The sequence below is a fragment of the Camellia sinensis genome, chromosome 4, assembly GCF_055761805.1.
Source record: "Camellia sinensis isolate YWXY chromosome 4, ASM5576180v1, whole genome shotgun sequence".
Classification (NCBI taxonomy): Eukaryota; Viridiplantae; Streptophyta; class Magnoliopsida; order Ericales; family Theaceae; genus Camellia; species Camellia sinensis.
The window spans coordinates 27,577,649-27,600,130 of record NC_138964.1 but is presented as its reverse complement, the minus strand read 5'-3'; positions in this window follow the sequence as shown (position 1 = coordinate 27,600,130).

Here is a 22,482-nt window from a genome sequence, read left to right as displayed (position 1 = left end):
AATTTATAAACCGAATCCCTTTTTAAAAATTAAATCGATTTGATAATCATAATTTATTTAATTATTAAGTTAATTATTTAAAAAATGATGATAATTATATTTTTTTAAAAAAATTATTTTTTTATTAAAAAAAATATGATAAATTAAATTTATTGCAATTATTAGATTGATCAATTTTTTTATGAATAAAATATATTAAATATCTAACAAAATAAAAAGTTTTAATCACTAAAACAAGACTCATGATAAATTTTACATACCCAATCTATATTATGGACAATAGGGAATCTGACGTCCTACAACTTATTATACCAATATTTGTTTATTTTATTTATTTTTATGAATAATTTATATTTATATGATTCCAATAGTAAACCTAAGCACAGGTGGCTTGAAACGAATCAGGATCCGCTTCTTGATCTCTCTCTCTTTGTCTCTTTATTTACTGGGCCATTGGACCCACTTTCAAGCTTAATTTCAATGATCCGACCCATTTACATTTTAAGATTTGTTAGCTATATCATACCTGTAAAAAATCAGGTTGATCGGATATCATAAACTATGTGTTCGGATCATCGAACTAAAAATCATTTTTTAAAAATATTTAATAAACATTTTTCTGAACACATGCTTTTTGATATCTGATCAACTTGATGTTTTACAGGTATGATATACTCAACAAATCTTAAAATGTGAATGGTTCGTATTATCGAAATTAGGCCCAAAAATGAGCCTGCTGGGCCCAATAAGAAAGGAGACAATGAGAGAGATCAACAAGCGGATACTGATTATGCTGGAAACAAGCAAGTAGTAGTCTTTAAATTAACGCCAACCAAGGTATAAATTGGTAGTACCAAAGAGGTCCTTTAAATTAACGCCATCCCCAACAAGGAAGATTCTTTACAAAAGTCGTTCCCTATACGGCATACTGTAGACACCGCATTTTTGACCGTCCTCAAGACTTGGACGTCATCGTTTGAACACCCGATGATTTCGTATGTTCATGTTTTTTTTGAGTCCCTGAAGGTCTCGGCTAAGTGCCTTGCCTTGGAGCCTCTTAACTTGTTTGTTTTGTGCTTGGTTATGGACCAAGAGTTTTGTGCTTTGCATCTGGAGGAGAGGGTGGCTTATCGGCCATCCCTAGTGTCCATCAGCCATGGCTTGTGCCTGCCGGCCATCAGTGGTGGCTGGTCGACTATGCTGATGGTCGGTTGGCTACATTTGTGGCTGGTCAGCCACCAATGATGGCCGGCGGCCATTTTTCTCCTTTTTCAGATATTTTTTAGATATTTTATGCCAGCTGGTAAGCACTGAGGCTCATCTCCATACATGTGTATGGAAGGATAAAGGCAAGCCTTTGGCTTGTTTTTCTATATAATGGGGGGATCTCTCCCCCATTTGAGGGTTATAAATTTTCAGAGCAAAAATTTCACTCTCTTTCTCTCTCTCTCTCTCTCTCTCTATATATATATATATATATATATTGTGCTTAAAAGTGAGTTTTCTCTACACATTTGCACTAAGACCTTTAGCCAAACACCTTCACCTTGGAGCTGAGGTCCCTTGAAGCTTGGTTTGAGGTCTTAAGCTTGGTTTTGGCTCAGAATCTTTGCTGTTTGTTGCTGTGCTTCAAAGGTAAAGCCTTATCCCCTTTTAAGCTTTGCTTTAATTATTTGTATGGCCACCTTTGCACGCTGTTTTTGGCCAAGTTTTCAACTACAAAAACCTCTGTTTTTAAGGTCTAAAAATGGTAGTTTAAGGCCCTTTTGGAGTTAGGGGTGGTCCACCCTTTTTTGTTGCTTGTTTGCTAAGAGTTATGCCATCTTTTAAAGCTTTTCAAACAACCTCTTTTTGGCCTTTTATCCACTGAATTCCAGGGGGATTTCAGTGGCAAAACGTTGGTTTTGAGGTCCAAAATAGGAGGGGGTGGCCTCCCCTCCTTGTGTCTTTTTTGCAAGTGTTGATGGCCCAACATGTGAGCATGTTTTTCTACCATCTCATGGCATGATCTCAGCATGTTTTTGTGACTTTTTTGACCTTCTTTAGCTCTGTTTTTGGCTGGTTAAGCCACTTGTTGCTTGCTTCTTACACTTGTAATGTAATCATGCTTACTAGCTTAGCATGCCTAATGAGTTAGCCTATCATTCTAGTTTGTGTTAGCTCTATCTCAACATGTTTTTGCTCATGTTTTGTCATGCTTTAGCTCTGTTTTGAGTGGTCTTGGTCTTCTGAACTTAGCCTTGCATGGTTGTAGTGTAAATGCCTTCACTAGCTTTGTGTTTTGAGGCCTCTAACATATCTTGCATGAGATGTTTGCATGATATAACATCATTTTACATGTGATTTTAGTGCATATATCTCTGTCACACTCTCACATATTTCACACTTTCATTGCTTTTGAGAGTTGTGCATTGAGCCTTGTTTGTGAGCCAACATGTGAGCATGTTTTTCTTGCTTTCTATGCCTTAATTTCAGCATGTTTTGGCTATTGTTTTGGCATGTTTAAGCTCTTTCCAGAGTTGGTTTGGTCATTTGAGCTTGATATCGCATGCCTCTTGTGTAATGCTCTTTACTAGCTTTAATGCTTTTGGCTTTAAACATGTTGTGTATGTGTTGCTTGCATGGTTTAGTGTCTTTAGCATGCCATTTTAGCACTGAAATTCTGCATCCTCCCTCATTTCTTCATTTTCCCATTTGCTTTGAGGGTTGGTTAACCTTATGGTTGTGTTTAAGCTTGAGATAAAGCTTGTGCTCAATGGCTTTAACTCTCTTTTGAAGGTTTCTCCTAGTCAAAGGCATGGTCTCTCTCATGTTTTAAATCATCATTTGGCTAACCTCTCTCTCATTAGAGGACTTTCACATTGGACTTAATCGGTTAAAGGATTAATCGGTAATATAAATGTGTAAACAAGAATTGAGCAAAGTAAAGCATGAACAAGATAAGCATTTGTGTTGCATTGCATGTGTTTGGATCGGACGTTAATCCAAACACAAGAAATGTGGGACGTTTCATACTCATAGTGATGAAACGTGTCACGTTTCTTGGTCGCCGACACCCTTGATCATGCATGATAGGGTGGAGGCTCTTTGAGTCTTATGTGCGCATTCATTAAGCTTGTACAAGCTTGGTTCTCTGGCCATCATGTATTGAAAATGCTTGATTGGTGGCTTGAGGGTCAAGTGCCACACTCCTTTAAGCTTGAGAAATGATAAGGAGGGTGGTAGTACACACATTTCCTTGCAAATACACTGCCATGCCTCTGTTTGCTCTCTGTTGCAGCAAAAGGAGGAAATTCAGGAGATCAGTGGCCGACCGGCCACATGTACTAGCCGACCGGCCACCAGTAGTGGTCGATGGCAACCAATCATAGCCGATCAGCCATCAGTGTGGTCTTGAGATGTAACAGAGGCAATCTGGAGGTTGGCATAATTTTTAGAGGTCCAAAGATGTGCAAACAGAGGCATCTAGAGGCAAGATGGTGGATTTTCGGGACGAAGCCAACCGAGCATGCATATCTCCCTAGCTTGCGAGGCCATTTTATTGCTTTAATAGCTAGTTATAGCTAATTGTTACATGTGTTGTAATTAATTAGTTTAATCTATCTTGTAATATTTTAATTAGCTTAGCATAGATAGTTATGCAATTGTGTTGTAATAATTAATTAGCTAGAATAGTTAATTAGTTGGTTTGTAATAATTAGCTTAGCTTAGCTTAGTGTAGCTTAGCTTATTCATTCAGGCCCTTATTCGAGAGGGCGCAATGTTGTAATAAGTGTGCGTGTGTGTGTGCATGTCTTCCAACCCCACGTCTTTCTCCCTTTTATTTACCCATTTTTTATGGTTAGATTAGGGCACGTTTCAATTAGCATACCTTATGCTCGCATGTTTGCATCATTCATTTGCATTGCATGCACCGGGTTCGGCTCATCATTCAAACTGCATCGTATTTCAATACTTCTTTGAATACATGTATCAAATTGTTGCATTCATATGCCATCTTAGAAAGCCAAGCCTATTAATCGCATATTGTATGTGTTTCATTAGGCATCTTATATAGTTAGGATCATGCATATTTCTAACTAGCTTTTGTTTTGGCTTGGAATACATTGTAAGTTTTACGCTTTAGCATGCTTGCATGAGTGTGAGTGTTGCCATGATAGCATGCTTGCCATGAGGCTATTTGCTTAAATGCTAAACTGCATGAATGCCTATGGATGAAGCCTTCATTGCTTGAATTAGAACAATTCATCAAATGTGAGTTTCAAGCCCACTTTGCGAAGTGGCAAAACCATGTTTTAAGCCCACTTGAGGGTGGCAAATCCGCGCTTTAGCCCACTTGAAAGTGGCACTTTCAAACCATTTTCGAAAACAAACATGAGTTGTTTTGTTCCAATTCTTACGATTTAGTCTATACTTGTATGTTGTGCTCATCACATAGTAACATTAGATTAATAACCGGAATAAGAACACATGTGTTTATAAAACGAACATATCATGCTTAATAGAGACCGATCTTTGATCGGGCGAGCGAGGGTGCTCATTTCAGGACCTTGCCCTCTCGTACCCAAGTTCCCGAGCCGAGGCAACTTTGGTGATGATAGACACGTGGCCTTTGGCACGAGTCAGGGTTTCCTAAATTTTTCAAAAACAAAATATTTAGGTGGTGACTCTGTAATCTGGCAAAGCAGTCCAGTTTGGCATTATTTGATTTAAAATCGATTTTCCAAAATGATTTGCCGGATTGGACTCTTTGGTGTTTATCAGTCTCATATTGCACTTTGTGAGATTAGATTCAAAACCGTGACAGGACTCCGAACTGTAGGACCTAATTCGCACCTCTCCGAAATAAGGGCACGTGAAGAAAGTCGAGCGCTACAGTTTCTGGCGACTTTGCTAGGGATTTAGAGAACTTGACTCGAACTCATGATATGTTGTTTTATTTACACTTATGTGTTTCTTTGCATTGTATTTGCATTGGTGCGCTTAAGTTATAGTGTTTTCCATCTGCTATTCCTGAGCGGTTTGTTGGAGGCTTGCTTGGAAAAGCGTGCCATAAGGCTGACCGGTTGCGGACTCTGCCACGATGGGAACGCAAACCTTGGATCTGGATCATTGCCGTACCGTTTGATCCTCCTTTCATTTCTCGGTGTTAGGAGCGAGAGGTATATTAGGTGGTCTTGCTGAGGCATCCTTTTTGACCATTCGACCTAGTTGCATATCGGAAGCCATAGAGACTGTTCCAAACTAGGATCGGTTGCTCACCCAAATGTAGGTTGTTCAAAATCGTTTGTTTGCATAGCGAACCCCTAGTTCCTGACAAAATTAGGACAGGGAAACCCTACCCCACCATAGGGGTGTTTTGGCTCTCACTTGCTTGATATGTGCTTTTAGAGTATGACTCTACAGGAATGTATGTATCAGTTGCAAGTTTGGGTATCAATTTGAGGTAGAAATTTGGGGGCAGAAATCAGTGTTTGAGTATGAATTGTTCAGCTTATGGTTTCAACTGTGTGTTGTCTCTGTCTAAGCCGAGATGTTGTCCATTTGCTGATTGATGTTTCTTTTTATTTTGATTTATTTTCTTTTTGCAAGGTAGTATTTCATCATTGCTTCCGACGAGGCAGATACCCCCCGAGCACTCTGGACTCGAGTCAGGAGGATTTACCGATCTGAGGATCTTATTGGAGGACAACCAGTGTTTGCTTCATTACCACTGGTTACGAGACGGAGAGCAGTCATGCATAGATCACCAGTTCAGCAGTCGCCAATTCAACGGTCCTTATCTGCATCACCTATGCGCAGTCGAGCCCAGTTTCCTATTTTCCCCTCAGAAAGAGAATACTCACCGGAACAGATAGATCAGCACCCCTCAGATAGTATGAGTATGGAGGATATGATGCGCCAATTCCAACTGACCATTGAGGCCATGCAGCGAGATGTTGCTCGCCAAGCGGAGGTTATCGCTCGCCAAACAGAGGTCGTAGCCCAGCAGGCTAAACTCATTGCCAAGCTTCAACAACAATAGCAACAATAACCGCAACAGGCAACAACTTCTGCATTCTACCCACCTCCAGTAGAAATTCCTATACTAAGGGCTCCTGTCCCCACAGCTAATGTCCAGGAGAATATGGACATCCCGGTGGATCCCATTCCACCCCAGACTTCCAAAGCACAGGCCTTCCCAACCGAGGCCCCCTTTGAGTTTGAGATCGATCCAACTGCATTAAAAGTGAGTAAGCTTGAAAAGCTTTTTAAGAGGGCTCAAGGAGTCAACTCCATCCCGGACATTGAGGACGGTTACACAGATTCGACAATGACATTGCCAGATACATTCAAGATGCCTCACATATACCGCTTTGACGGTTCAGGAGATCCTATGGTCCATCTGCGGTTGTTTTTAGATATCTTATGGCCAATGGGCCTGTCTAGGTTGTAGAAGCTTTCTCTCTTTGGTCGGACCCTGTCGGGTATTGCGGCCATCTGGAATGCTAAGCTGGAAGATTCTGTGAAACGGAGTTGGGAGGAGATGGCCGAGGCCTTTGTCGCCCAATATTCATATAATACTCAAATCGAGGTCACAACTCGTGATCTCAAGGCTACTCGTCAAGAGCCGAAGGAGGGCTTCTCTGACTTTGTAACCTGTTGGAGGGCCAAGGCTTCTATGATGACAACCAAGCCAGCTGAGAAGGACCAGATAAGAATAATCGTCCACAATCTGCAACCGAAGCTGATGCAGAAGATGATTGTCTTACCCCTACCCACATTTGCTGATCTTCATGAGATAGGGGTCCAGATTGAGGATGCAATGAAACAAGGTCTGATTGACCATGAAAAGGAGCAACCCAAGAGGACCTTTACACGCAGTTCGAATGCAGCTACGAGGACTTCTGATGTCGGTATGGTCACCACCACACCAAAAATAGCCACACCCTTTATAGGAACCTCCACACCCACCTCACAACTTGCAAAGTACCCACCCCAGAGCCAGAGGGTTTTTACCCCACTTTACATGTCTCTATTAGCGGCCTTGAGGCTCCTGATCAGAAAGGGGCACCTGAAGCCTTTAAAGCCTCGCCCATTGCCTAATCCCCTCCCTCCTACACATAACGCAGCTAAGTATTGCGCCTTCCACCAGCAGCATGGTCACAGTACCGACCTTTGCTTCAAACTCTGTCATGAGATCCAGGATCTCATTGACAACAAAATAATAGCACCTCCTGAGAAGCCAAATGTCACTACAAATCCTCTCCCACTACATAACCAACCCCCTCCACCTAGGCAAGTGAACCTTATCCAAACCATGGCCGTCCCATATGACCCCACCATATACATCACTCCCTTTCACCTACCCAAGCCGGTGTTTTTCATCCCAGAGAGCACAGATCTGTGTATGATGAGCATCTCCATATCCCAACCTAAGCCAGTGGTGGTGACCGTGGAAAACAAAGTCAAGGTGACCTTTGAGGAGGATGGGAATGTTAGTTCAGAACCTGAGGGATCTGGGGACTCAGCAAAGGAAGAATACAACCCCTGCCGCTATATTGTACTAGCCAATCAACCCAAGTCAGAGGTAGAATTGCCGAGGGGAATGGAAGTCAATGTAGTCTGGGAGGAAGGGCTGAGTCAAGGATTGGATGACTTAGCACAGCTTGAAGAAGATATCAGTAATCTGCAATTCTTTGATGAACAGGATCCAAGGGATGTACAGCTTGGCTGGTTTGACATGAACGGATCAACAGATAATGCAGGGTGGCTCAGCGATGAACCAGATGTTGACGAGGGGTCTTAACCAAAATAGGAACAGTCAGAAACAGGAAGGTCTGCAATGGCCAGAATGATCGATAACAAAGGAAAGTTGCCAGTGAGCACCGATATGAAGAATTTTGCTCGGGAATCGAGTAGTGTTTATACAGAGGATACCGAATAGGAGGCTGCCCTGAAGCAGTTTGAAAAGGAAATAGTGGAGAATGATCAGCGGGCTAGAAAAGCCAAAGGCCCTATAGGGACAGAATGTGTTGTGAACAAGGGAACAATTACAGTGTAACCGGATGTGTGCGTGTCAGTTGCCGGAGGACCATGGTGGGAAAACGATGATTTGCGTCTTGCCCATACTGATGAGGATTAGGAACAGAACCTCCCGGATGATACATGGTACATCGAAGAGGTGGATCACATGACCCGAAGTGGGATGTAATTTAAGGCCCCACATCTAGACCAACCGGAAGCGTTTGGGAATGACAAGGAGGCTGAGAGACAGAAAGAGATACTGCTAGAAGAAGAAGCTATACTGAAGCAGCTGACGAATATTAAGGCCATCTTAGAAATGCTACCACCAATGACTGAAAAGGAGGTGCGAGGTTTTCTAGGTAAAGTGCAATTTATAAGACGGTTTATTGCAAAATTAACCTTGACTTGTGAACCACTATTTGGTCTCCTAAAGAAAGGAAAAAAATTCCAATGGAATAACCGATGCCAAGTTGCTTTTGAGCAGATCAAGCAGTATCTACAGAACCCACCTGTGTTGTCACCGCCAGAGCCGAGAAAGCCGTTGATTTTGTATCTGTTAGTAACCGACACGACAATGGGCTGCATGCTTGCACAAGAATCTGAAGATAGAATGGAGAAAGCCATCTATTACCTGAGTAAGAAGATGCTGGAATATGAGACCCGCTACACTCCGTTGGAGAAAGCTTGCTTAGCCTTGGTATGGGCCACCAAGAAGTTGAGGCACTACCTGTTAGCTCACTCTGTAATACTGGTTTCGAGATTAGATCCTATCAAATATCTTTTCGAGAAACCAGCGTTTACGAGTCGGCTAGCTCGTTGGTTGCTTCTTCTCTCCGAATTCGATTTGAAGTATGTGACTCGCAAGTCTGTGAAAGGGAGAGCGGTAGTAGAGTTCCTAGCCGATCACCAGTAAAGGGAGATGAAGCAGTGAAGTATCTATTTCCAGATGAGGCCATTCTGCACGTCGAAGAAGAGATCTAGACTATGTACTTTAACAGAGCGTCTAATCAGTACGAGTATGGGATAGGGGTGTTATTGATAGCACCCGAGAATTCCCACATACCTTTAGCCTTCAAACTCCGGTTAAAAGTATCAAACAATGAAGCAAAACACGAGACATGTATCGCTGGTTTGGAAGCCACCTTGGAACTAGGGGCAAAACGGTTGAATGACATTGGGGACTCAAACCTGGTTGTATCTCAAGCAAAAGGAGATTGAAAAGTTAAAGAAGAAAGGATGAAAACCTATCACCAGACCTTGGATATTCTAATTCCTCGGTTTAAGAAGCTGACCTTCACTCATCTGTTAAGAGAGAACAACAGGTTTGTTGACGCTTTATCAACTCTATCTTCCATGATAGACATCCCTTTAGGAGTCCAGATGCGTCCGATCATCATTGAACAGAGATATGTGCTGGACTACGAGTTTATTGCCACCATAGATGCAGTACAAGATCAAAAACCCTGGTATTACGATGTCTAGAACTTCTTGGAAAAGAAGGTTTATCCACAAGGGGCAAATGCCAAAGACGAAAGGGCAATACGGCGAATGGCTGCTCAGTTTATCATCTGCGGGGGTAAGTTGTACAAACGAAGCCATCTGGGAATGCACAAGCTGTGTGTTGATGAAGAAGAGTCAAAGCGCCTAATGGAGGCCATCCATGGAGGGGAGTGTGGATCGCACATGAGCGGAGTAATGCTAGCTCGGAGGATTCTTAGACAGGGTTACTACTGGTCAACCATCGAGGAGGATTGTATCGGTTTTGTCCAGCGATGCCACAAGTGTCAGATCCATGCAAACCGCATGAATATCCTACCGTCAATGTTGTACAACATGACTTGTCCGTGGCCATTTTCAGTTTGGGGAATTGATGTGATTGGGGCAGTTACTCCGAAGGGGTTGAACGGGCATGAGTATATCTTGGTGGCAATCGACTACTTCACAAAGTGGGTCAAAGCCCAATCCTATGCGGTGTTGAAAGCATCACATGTATCCAAGTTCATCAGGAATAACATCATCTGTCGTTATGGGATCCCGAATGAGATCATCTTGGATAATGGTTCCCACTTTAAGAAGGAAGTGATTGACTTGTTGGAGAAATACAACGTGACTTTTCATAAGTCATCCACATATCGGCCACAAACCAATAGAGCTGTTGAAACCACCAACAAGAACATCAAGCACATTCTGCAGAAGATGGTGGAAACCTGCAAGGATTGGCCAGATAAGTTGTCATTTGCTCTTTGGGACTAGGGAACATCAATTCGAAATTCTACTGGGGCAACTCCGTACTCCATTGTTTATGGGATAGAAGCTATTCTGTCGATTGAAGTTGAGGTACCGTCACTGCGGGTTATGGCGGAGTGCCAGATAGCAGAAGCAGATTGGAAACAGAGCAGATTCAAAGAACTCATGCTGTTTGATGAGAGAAGGCTAAAAGCACTATATCACGTCCAAGGTTATCAACGAAGGATTGCCAGGGCTTTCAACAAGAAAGTTAAGTCCAAGAATCTGAAGGAAGGGGATTTGGTGCTCAAAGAGAACCGAGCTCCCATCCACGACCCTAGGGGCAAGTTCAGATGCAATTGGACTGGTCCTTACATCATCAAGTCTATTTGGTCGGGTAGAGCTTTCGTTCTTATGGACCTGGATGGCCTAGAATTCTCCCAACCAATCACATGGACAAGTTGAAGAAATATTACCCTTGAGTGGCTAGCTAGGCCGAAAACCTGAAAGGGCGACCTAGGCAAAAGTTAGAGCACAAAAAATTGAAAAAAGAAAAAAAGAAAAACTGAGCTTGCAAGGTTGAAAACCCAGAAAGGGCGGCCTTGGCAAAAGTTAGAGCGCAAAAGGAGAGTGTTAATACTCGAATGAACCCAAACTGAACTACGTAAGGCTTGATTCCCGTCTTTGGGATACGTAGGCAACTTCATTCTGAAGTCCAGCCATAAACACTTCCAAATAAACTATGTCTATGTGATTGTTCTGGCCATCTCTGTCTTTTCTACATCCAAGAGTTCGGTTGTGATCTCCAATACAGTGCAGTGCCATTCAGACAAGGGGCAACTTTCCATTACTGGATTCGGGGTTGTACATCTCAAGGATAGATTCCAAATGTGTCCAGTTGTGATCCATATCGAAAATGGTTTTGAAAAGTTTTAATAAAAGTTGATTTTGTTCAAATTAATCTTTTTACAACTTAGACCATTTTTGGACCAAATGAAAAATTTTCAGTACCCACAACCTTTAATTTCATTGATTGCAATATAGAGTTCTCCAACTCTTGATACAAATTGAAGTTGCTTTTATTACATTCAGAAAGGAAAACTTGAAAGTAAAGATTAAAGCAATAAACTTGGGGCATAGTTAGGTCAGGTGTTCCTGCCCCCCCTGCCAGAGCTTGTGAAAGTTTCAGATGCTAAAGTAGGCCCGGTTTATGCCTCATCTTCAAGCCAAGCTATGCATTCGCCAGATAAGGTGCAATTGAAATTGGGAACGGGAACCAGAAGTTCTCTTGTCCTCCATGCAGTGGGATATCGAGCTAGCTGTGAGCCTCGAATTGGAAATGAAACTGGGTATTCTACTCCTTCTTCTAGGCAAGTTTGGTCGTGTCCAAACTAACGCCTAAACTGAAATGGAAAATAGAAGACACAGTGCGTCAGGCTAATCAGCTGAACGCCAGACTGGCAAGACATGTTGTAGCTCATCTCAAGCAGATCAAACCAGGGACAACACCAAGCAATGTCAACAGTAGATCTGTTGCACATCCAGTGGCACCACCATCCCTCGTTCAGAAAATCAATTAGCCATTGGCAAAAGAAATAGCCGCGCGCTGAATATGCAGGGCAAGAATCCACTATTTTCAACCTGTCCATGAGCCATATCTGGGGAGGGATGAAAAATAAGAAAGATTAAAGAATAGAGAGGTGTACGTATAGAGAAAAAGTGAGAAAGGGTTTTGAGAGAAAAACAGAGCCTGGGTGCCGAGTGATGTGAGAAACACATAAACATTACCTGTAAGAGTAGTGGACTTCCTGCAAACTTGCTTGTCTCCCGACGGTGGAAAGCATCCAAGCCCATCAAAGTCTCGGCTAGTGTTAAGCCAATGCAGCTTTTTCCCTCTTTCAAGCTTTTGGTAACTTCGATCAAGCGAATGCTAGATCCTCCAAAGCCAGGAGCAAGAACAAAATGGGCCAACATACACAAACAGAGGGCATGCTGCCAAAAGCCTTACCAAAGACGGTCGTCGCGGTCGCCAGCATCAGAAAACTGATGAATCAAGCTGGGAATATCCAATTCCCTGTTGTGAGCCAAAGATCGAGCATCGTGTAAAGTGAGCCCACACATCTGTCCTAGCTTGGATGTGGCCAAAATGTGACTGGGACAAGATTTCCTCGTCACGTTGGGAATCCATCAAAGCTTGGAACTCTTCGATTGTGGGGCATATCTCTTGTCCCCCGAAAATGAAAACATGTGTAATCGGATTCCAACATCTAGCCACGATATGGAGGAACGGAAAACACAGTGGAGTACGACTCAGTGGGAATAGTGCATTTATCTCAAAACCTCGAAAGTTCAGCTTTTATGAGCCACCTAAAGTCACGAGCCAATTGAAGAGTTTTTCAACGAAGAATGGCTCCATTTGGGGCAAAAATAGAGCTGAATTGAAGAAACCCTAAAGCTAGAGTTTTTGTAGAAGATAAGGTGTTGAGTGGAAGACAGGTGGCAACAATCTAGAGGTTTCTTACACTAGTGGTTGACCGGCCAGTGTTGGTGGCCGACCGGCCACTTTTGTAGCCGACCGGCCAGTACTAGTAGCCGACAACCATTTTTGATGGCCGGCAGCATCAATTTATGGCCGGTGGCCTTCTATTTTGTCCTCTGGCCCTTCCATGTGTTGAAAATGCCAAGGACCTATGTTTGGTTCCATTCTTGGTGTCTTTCTTCTGTCGATTTGTTTATCGAGTTGTTGCAATTTGCTTATCGAGTTGTATTTATGTTGTTTATTAAGTTCTTGTCTTGCTTATCGAGTTGTATTTACATTTGATTAGCTTGTTAAGTTCTTGGTTTGTTTATCGAGTTGTTTTGTTCTTTCACTTGTTGGTCAGTTCACCATCTAATTAAGACAATGCAATTTGAAAGCGCAATTTTCAACAAAGATCAAATCTCATTTTCATGATGAGATGCGATGAATGCTTAGAATACAAAATGCAACACTTTTAAACAAAAAGTTGTTTCATTCCAATCATGGTTTCCTTTTTTACAAAATAGTACAAGTTTTAAAGAAAATAAAACTGCCTAAGGCTATGCAATGCACTAACTACTAGTAAAAAGAAAACTAAAGCAAAAAGCATCTACATTAGTGCCATCCATCTCAAGATCGAGAGGCTTTCTTCGTCCTCTTTCTAGGCATGGCCTCAGAGCTATCGCCATCAGCCCTGCTATCTGAATCTGAGCCGAAGCTCCCCCTCAGTATCACCACTGCCCTCAGAACCTGAGCCGATGCTGTTACCTCCACCATGAGATGACTCTGACTGCGGGCTCGCTGGCTCCTCATCCTCGTTAGTCTCGTCATCATCCGGGATAGGCTCTGGTGAACTACTGTCAGTATGAGTACGCCTAGCCTTGTCTCAGCTGTGTGCCGAAGTCCCTCGTCTCTCTTTCCCTGCTGCTGGAGGAGGCACTGAAGGCCCTATCGCAGCTTCTGCTGGGGCACCCAATGGGGCTGGCATCTGAAAAGGGACCTGAAAAGGACAATTTGTTAAATACATCAGTTGTGGTATATATTGGATGCAAAGCTGAGTGCAGTGTTCAAAGCAGTGTGTGGAAGCAATAAGCAGTGTATCAATGTAGTGTTTTAGTGCAATATATCAAACTGGTGTAATGTGGAACAGTTGAAGTGATTAATGAATGAGCAGAAAATTTGATGGCATAAAGTGTAAGCTGAGCATACTTACTGGAATCCTATAGAGGCTGAGTAGGGTCATGTACGTCTGGACCATCTCCATCAGAGAAGCCGATAGCTCGAGAGCCCGCCTGGTGTACTCCATGGACGCCTGCAAATGTGTTAAGATGATCAATGGTCTAGAAAGCATAACTGAAATGAATTGAATGAGCAAAACGTAAAGTATGGTACATACCGGGGTAGGGCCTCGAACTCCGACAAGCTCGTGACCAGCTGGCGCAGGCTCTATGGGAATCTGATAAGTCTCTCCAGAACGTCCCCAGCAGGTCATGGTAGTAGGCAGCTCTGGCCACCCTGCTCTCCTCCTCATTTGGGAGCCTCTTCTGCCATGGACCTGAGTCGCCCTGGATCCTCCTGCTCTCTCTGTTGCAGTTGCAGCTCTGTCTCTCTCACCCTCGCGAGCGCCGGTCAGAGGTGGCATGAGATATGTCCGGATGAAAACAGTGTAGTCGCCATCAAGCTTGAAGAAGTCGGCATCCCAACCTCTGGTGAAGTCGATCATCTCCTGCATCGTGTACCTCTCGGTAACCCTCACGTACGTGGGAGGCGGCATCGAAACTATCGGCTCAGGTAAGCCACGGCTCTGTCGCAGAAATTACTCTCCTAAGAACCATGCCCGACAAACTGGGCCATCGAGCAAGATCCGGAATCAGGAAGCCTCCCAAGCGCCTGCGAACTGGTCTCTGACCCCGTCAGGCATCACTGCCCACGGCTGCCAGGTGATATGCAGTTAGTGAATATACAGATTGTTAGCTGCCATTGAAGATGTAATGTGAAGTAAAGCTGAAATAACTATAAGGTTTGAAATACCTCTGCTGCGGCCGCAGTATCGAAGAATCAGTGGAAGAATGAGAATGACTCTCTGGCATCTCCCGTCGTATCTGTGTAAATATGGTACTGTGGAAGGTATCTCTACCTCTGGCTCTGGGACAAGCCTCGGGAAGCAGGTGTATATCCATAGCTGCAGAAAGTGGAAGGGTAATAGTGAGTATATCTATCGGATGTAAAGCAGTGTACAGATGAAGCAGAAATCAGATGGTATGCAGTGCAGTAGACAGTGTGTGCAGTGTACAGATAAAGTAGAAATTAGATGGTGTGCAGTGCAGTAGGCAGTGTGTGCAGTGTACAGATAACGTGAAGTAGAGAACAGATGGTGTACAGTGCATCGTGCAGTGTGTGCAATGTACAGATAATGTAAAGCAGGAATGTAAAGCAAAAGGGTAAGATGTACCTCCCAGGCTCTCCAATAGCCTCCTAGAAGATGCCCACTCCGGCGAGAAAAGGAGCTCTAGTATCCATATAGTGTGGCCAAGCCTGCGCCGCCCCAGTCTTAGAGTCGGACGTGAGACAGGTCCACTAATGCGCTCAAGAGGTAGAGTCTGACGGTGTTCGTCCGGTCGGCGAATAGAGTAATACTGAACAAGAACATGAGAAATCCCCGGGCGTAGTACTCGGTCTCCTTGCGGGTCGTCGGCGTCGTCCCCCTGAAATGGTCAGCAAACTAGGTATATCGCACCATCCCTGATCGAGAGATGGGTGGGCGAATCCCCAGCAAGTAGATTTGAGCGGCCTCCCACTCGGCCATGTTGATGTCATAAGGAATCGGATGACCCCCTACTCTTATGCTGATGAGCATGGGGAAATCAAAGGGAGTCATCGTCATCTTCCCTACTGTAGAGAAATGAAGGGAATCAGTGGCATCCCACCACCTCTCTACTAAAGCGCCTAGTAGAGGCTGGCTCGCACTGAGACGTGGAGCCCCATGCAAAATGCGCCGAAGCCGGCCTCATCAATGATGTGGCGTACTGCGTTGGGCAGCTCCATGTACCACTTCCTCGCAGAAGTGGTCCCGTATCCTTGGAAAGCATATGAATCTCCCTGTAAGCAGGATAAATAGATGCAAGGCAGTGTAAGAAATACAATGTGTGAATGTGTTCAGAGTGAGCAGAGATACAGTGCGTGAATGTGTTCAGAATGAGCAAAGATGTAGTGTGTGAATGTGTTCAGAGTGAGCAGAGATACAGCGCGTGAATGTGTTCGGAATGAGCAGATGAAATACAGTTCAAAAGTGTAGATACACAAGAAATATGATCTACATTACGGAGAATAAAGAGGAGATGTATACCTCAGAGACGCCATGGGATAGGTGTGACTCCGACTCGCGTAGCAGGAGATCCTCTGGTGCACCTAGTGCGAACCACCTGAACTGGCGAATGTTATCAGGAGGTAATACGTGTACCTCGGGATGGTACATCGCTGGGTCGAACAGTCGAATGCTCAATGGCAAAGGCTCGAACTTGGGATCTATCTCCAACCCTGGAGGAGCTCCGTCGTGTGGAATGTCGTCCGCTATCTCAAGAAAGGACGAAAGAACGACCGCAAGTGTGGAAAATGGGCGAGAATGCCAAAAGTCAACAAAAAGTCAACTCCAAGGGGTGAAAAATGAAAGAAAAGGTCAAGGCTCGGAAGAGGGCACGGAAATCAAGGGTAACTTGGGGGAAACAAACCCCAAGTGATGGAAATCAAGAAAGAGGCACCGAAGACACTTTTCAATCGGTTCAAAATGTTGAAAACTACGAGGGTTTATGAATTGGATGTTTGTAGGATGACTGAAAACACGTTTGAAGCTCAGATCAGGGAGAAAAAGTGGTCTAAAGCACAAGGGGAATGTTTTTCGGCAAAGAGGAAGTGAGAAAATAGGATTTGGAACCCTATATTTAAAGACCCATGGTAAAATGTCAAAATTGCCCCGAATTTGTCATCGATGGCCGACCGGCCATCATTGTTGGCCGACCGGCCAAATTTTTGGCCGATGACCTTATTTTGGGGCCGATGGCTTCTAGAGTGGCTGGCAGGCCTCTGGTGCTCTACTTGGGTATTGTTTTGTTGTTTTGTGCCTTGGTCCTTCAAGAAAGTGCAACGGAGGTACATTTTGAAGCTCAAATGGCCTCTGCGGAAGCTCTGGACTGTGTTTTCAGTGTGTGGTACTCAACATGTACGAGGATGTATCCTTTTAAATTGATTGAACTCCTCTGAGAGGTAAATCGGAGGTTATAACTGAATCGGTCTTGTCAAGACACGCATTTCTTCATCGAACATGTTGTTGTTATTGCATCGAATATGCATTGATTACTATGCACAGAATATGTATGCTGCGTTGTGTCACATTCTCTATGCACTCCTTATACTTACATTGTATATGCACTTCTCATATGAGCATGGTGCATGCTGTCAATCTTGTATGGAACATGCATTCCTATCCTGCTGTATCTGTTAAGTCTTTTTTTTATGCAAGCACGATATTGTATGAACGGTTCATTCAAAGCTGGTGCAACTAGATGATCTTGTATATATGGTTCATTCAGAGGAATTCCGAGTAAGATCATTACTGTCCTTTGAACCCTGTTGGTTAGAAGCATTCTGTGATACCCCTGTTCCGTAATATGTTAATTGATCCTTAATATGAGCATGATTTTGTGTGCTATTATGCGAAAATATGTGGTTTTGATTTTCTATCTGTTCACCGTAAAAATATCTGTTTGATTATCTACTTTGGAAACTTAATTGAAGGCCCTATCGGCCACTGAAACCGAAATTGATTACGCCATTGTGATTGGCATAATTTTTAGAGCCTACGGTGAGATTTAATTGAAAATTTATTTGAGTCAAATTAAATTGATTTAATTAATGGTTTAGTGTCGTGCCCAATTATTTGATATTTATATTTTTGGCTAGTGGGACTTATTTTAAATGGGCATTCTACACTCAGTTCCCTTTTTATATTCATTTGGGCTGATTTCAACTCTAAGATAAAAGAGGGAAGGGTCGGCTATAGAAGGAAAAAGGGAAGAGTTGTGCAATTTTGGTTCAAGACTTGAATCTCTTGAAGATCTAGCTCTAGATTTGGCTAGAGCTTGAGTGTTGAAGCTCTTAGGTGAGTGGATTCATATACTCTTGTTTGTAATTTGTAAGTTCAAACTTGAAAAATGTTAAAGAACATGAATTGAGTTGGTTTTGTTAAATTTGAAGTCTTAGAACACATGCATGTAGGAAATTGTTATGAATTTCCATATTTGAACACAATGTGTGTGTAGTTGCTTTGAATATTGCATGTTTGAGCTCAGATGGGTATGATCCATGTAAGTTTGTAGTTGAAGCTCATGTATAATCACCATTGGTATCTTCTAAGTTAAGAATGGGAGCTAGACATCACATGCATGTACAATCTATGAAGATAAGAGCTTTGAATGCATGAATGTGTATGTTAGAATTGAGTTTGGTGTCAATTTGAGCCATGCATGTGTTAAATCTTTGAAATTGAGCTCCATGTTGATGTGTTTTGGTGTTTATACCATGTTAGAACAAGTATGTGTGGAATTGGAGCTATAAAATGCATGAAATGTTGGTTGAGAGTCGAGTTTGAACTCAAGAGAGTGTTCTGGAAAACCCAGAATTTTTTACGTCCGCTCGAGCGGGGGAAGTGCCGCTCTAGCGAGGAATACGTGCTCCCAGTACTTTTTGCAGACTTGGTGTCCGCTCGAGCGGGATATTTCACGCTCGAGCGGGGAGCTTTTGTAGACAGGCCTTCCGTTCGAGCGCACTAATTCACGCTCGAGCATATTTTTGAGGCAACTAGTACTTTTGCAGGCCTTAGGGGTCTGCTCGAGCGGGGAAGTCCACGCTCGAGCGGGGACCCTGTGTTCTGAAATTTTGAAAATGCATTCTGTGTTTCATTTTCCGTTCTCCTTCACTTCTAAGTACTCTTAGGCATGCATTGAGCATTGTAATTAAGTTATAGAGATAAGAATAAAGCCTAAAGGGGAAAATGTGAATTTAAGAATAGATTGAATTGTTGGTGACCCTTTTGTGTTTATGGAATGTATAGGGTCAAGCTCCAAGGCAAATCCACAAACCGATCACTATAAGTAATATCTTAACAAGATATTTGAAATATACTGTTGTCCGATTGTTTACCTATGTGTAAGTTTTGTAAGTTCATTAATCTGAATGGTGGACAACGATTGATACAAATGATTGGGCCGAAGGCCGATTGATACAAATGATTGGGCCGAAGGCCAATTGATACGAATGATTGGGCCGAAGGCCGATTGACATGAATGATTGGGCCGAAGGCCAATTGTTACAAATGATTGGGCCGAAGGCCGATTGACATGAATGATTGGGCCGAAGGCTGATTGATACAAATGATTGGGCCGAAGGCTGATTGACATGAATGATTGGGCCGAAGGCCGATAGATACGAATGATTGGGCCGAAGGCCGATTGACATAAATGATTGGGCCGAAGGCCGATTGATACGAATGATTGACATAAATGATTGGGCCAAAGGCCGATAGATATAAATGATTGGGCCAAAGGCCATTTACTGTAACTGTTTCAATAATTGCTTATGTATCTTTTTATTGATATTATTCACTGGGCATTCGCTCACGCTCATTCATGTACATGTAGGTGAGCCAAGGGACATCCAAAACCAGCCCCAGTGAATTATGAGAAACAGTCAGAGGTTTGAAGAGTCAACCCAAAAGTCTCACGCATGAGACTGTCTACGCCCTTTTGTCCTCTATTTATAGTTTTGTTTTGTTGGCGAAATCATCAGACCATTGTTGTATATAAGTCTTAGGTTTGACTAACTTAAATCTGGATGATCCTGTATCTACAGTGTTTTGTATTAGTACATATTCTGATGTGAGTTATTAACATGTAAATGTTTGAAATGTTATGGTGTGCATATAAGCACAGCTCTATGGACAAAGTTTTAAATTGCTTCCGTTTGGCCCCTTTTACTCTGATGAGTTTTGACTTATTTGGTTTGAGGCCGTAGGTAATCACACGATTACTGGCTGGTTATGGCCTTAACCCATAGGGGCGGGTTCGGGTCATGACAGAGTGGTATCAGAGCACGAGTTAATAACTCACACACTTGTCCAAAAGAGCAATAAACGTCTAGAAAAGATCTAGGATGCATTCATGTGATAAGTATGAACCTGAACGCATCAAGAATACTCTTAACTGTTTAATGTGAACAACTAAGTGTTATATGTTTGTGAACTGCTTGCATTTCAAATTATCTGGTTATGTATGCTCTTTAGTATATGCATACCTGTATATCTTCTGTATAAAATATAATGCAAGTTTAATCAGATGGTGAGAACAAGAGGTGATGAGATAGAGGAGTCTTCTACTGCCCGACTGGACAAAATAGAAAGACTGATACAGGAAATGGCAGAGACTTTGAGACAACAACAGGAATGGCAACAGCAGTGGCAGTAGCCACATCCTCCACCTCCACCTCCGGCACCTCCTGTGCCAGATAATCAGAATGTTGACCGAATCATAGCCCTCACCAAAGAGTTCAAGAAAATGAAACCACCACAGTTCCATGGTGGATTAGATCCTTTGAAAGCTGAAGCTTGGGTCCTCGGCATCGAAAAACTATTTGAAGTGTTCCCGTGTACGGATACACAGAAAGTGCTTCTATCCACCTTTATGCTAGAAGACGAAGCAAGAAGATGGTGGATGTTAATGCGTGAGAGTTACAAAGATGCTGATTGGGCAAAATTTTTGGAAATTTTTGGAAATTTTCTATGACAAGTACTTCCTGCAGTGTGTCCGAGATAGGAAAGTAACAGAGTTCATGGAACTTAAGCAAGATAGTATGACTGTAGCTGAGTATGAGGCCAAATTTACTGAGTTGGCCAGGTTTGCACCACACGTGATTGATATAAATTATAAGAAGGCGAGGCACTTTGAAGGCGGGCTTCGAAGCGACATTCTAGAGAGGGTGAATGTCTTGAAGCTGGAGACCTACATCGGGGTACTAGACAGGGCCATAATATCTGAGGCTAATATAGCCAGACAAACTAAACCAACAACTGATTAGAAGGGCAGTAAAAGGCAGGGCATCTTCACAAAGAAGAAGTTTTTAAAGAAGCAAAATACGGGCTCCTCGAATACTTCTAATTCTTCCCGAGATACAACCCCGTTGTGTAATATTTGTAGTAACAGGCATTGTGGGGTTTGTTATCGTGTGTGAGGAGCTTGTTTTAATTGTGATAAACAGGGGCATATGGCCCGAGATTGCAAACAGAACAGTGGAAAATTTGCTGCTAGTTCGGCAGCATCAGTCCCAAAACCAAGAAATGTTACGAGACCTACCCCCGCCGGAGACACCGTGAAATAGGGGAGAGTTTTTGCGCTTGTTCCGGGCGATATGTGGAATGCCAATGCAGTTGTCTCAGGTACTATTTCTATATGTAATCAGGATGCCTTTGTGTTAATTGACTCTGGATCGACACACTCATTTGTCACATGTGCATTTGCATCTACACTGAGTAGACCCCTAAAATTATTGTCATATCTACTATGTGTGTCTACTCCATCTGGGGAATCTGTATTGTGTGAAACTGTCTATCGTTTTTGTGACATGCGAATTGGAAATGCCATTCTATATGTGGACTTGTTACCCTTGAACTTTAGGCACTTTGACATAATTTTGGGCATGGACTGGTTAACTAAATATTGTGCTACCATTGACTGTGTGACCAAACAAGTTGTGTTTAGACCACCAGAACAAGAGGAAATTGTGTTTGTGGGTAACGGGGTAGTGCCTCCACCTTGTTTGATATCTGCAATGAAAGCATGTAAATTGATCAGGAAAGGGTGCCAGGGTTATTTGTGCTATGTATTGTCTGAACAATCTGTAAATGCTGAATTGAATGATATCCCTATTGTTAGAGAATTTCCAGATGTGTTTCCAAATGAACTACCAGGGGAATTGGTGGACAGGGAGATAGAATTCACTATTGAAACTGTATCAGGCACCTAGCCTATTTCTAAAACTCCCTATAGAATGGCTACAGCTGAAATGAAAGAATTGAAAGAACAGTTGCAAGACTTGCTTGACAAGGGGTTTATCCGACCTAGCACTTCGCCTTGGGGTGCACCAGTTTTGTTTGTGAAAAAGAAGGATGGGACTTTACGTCTGTGCATCGATTACCGGGAATTGAACAAGGTAACGATAAAGAACAAATACCCTTTACCCCGTATTGATGATTTATTTGACCAGTTACAGGGATCACATGTGTTTTCTAAGATTGATTTGAGATCCGGGTATCATCAGCTGAAAGTTAAGGCAGAAGATGTTGAGAAAACCGCATTCAGAACGAGGTATGGACATTTTGAGTTTCTTGTTATGCCATTTGGAGTGACTAATGCTCCGGTAGCATTTATGGACCTAATGAACCGAATTTTTAAAACCTACCTTAATGAATTTGTTATGGTTTTTATTGATGACATTCTGATATACTCTAAAGATAGACTTGAACATGAACAGCATTTGAGAACTGTCCTGCAAATACTTAGGGAAAGGAAATTGTTTGCTAAACTAAAGAAATGTGAGTTTTGGTTGGATGAAGTTGTTTTCTTAGGGCATGTGATCAACAAGGAAGGGATCTCATTGGACCCACAGAAAATAGAGGCAATTGTGAG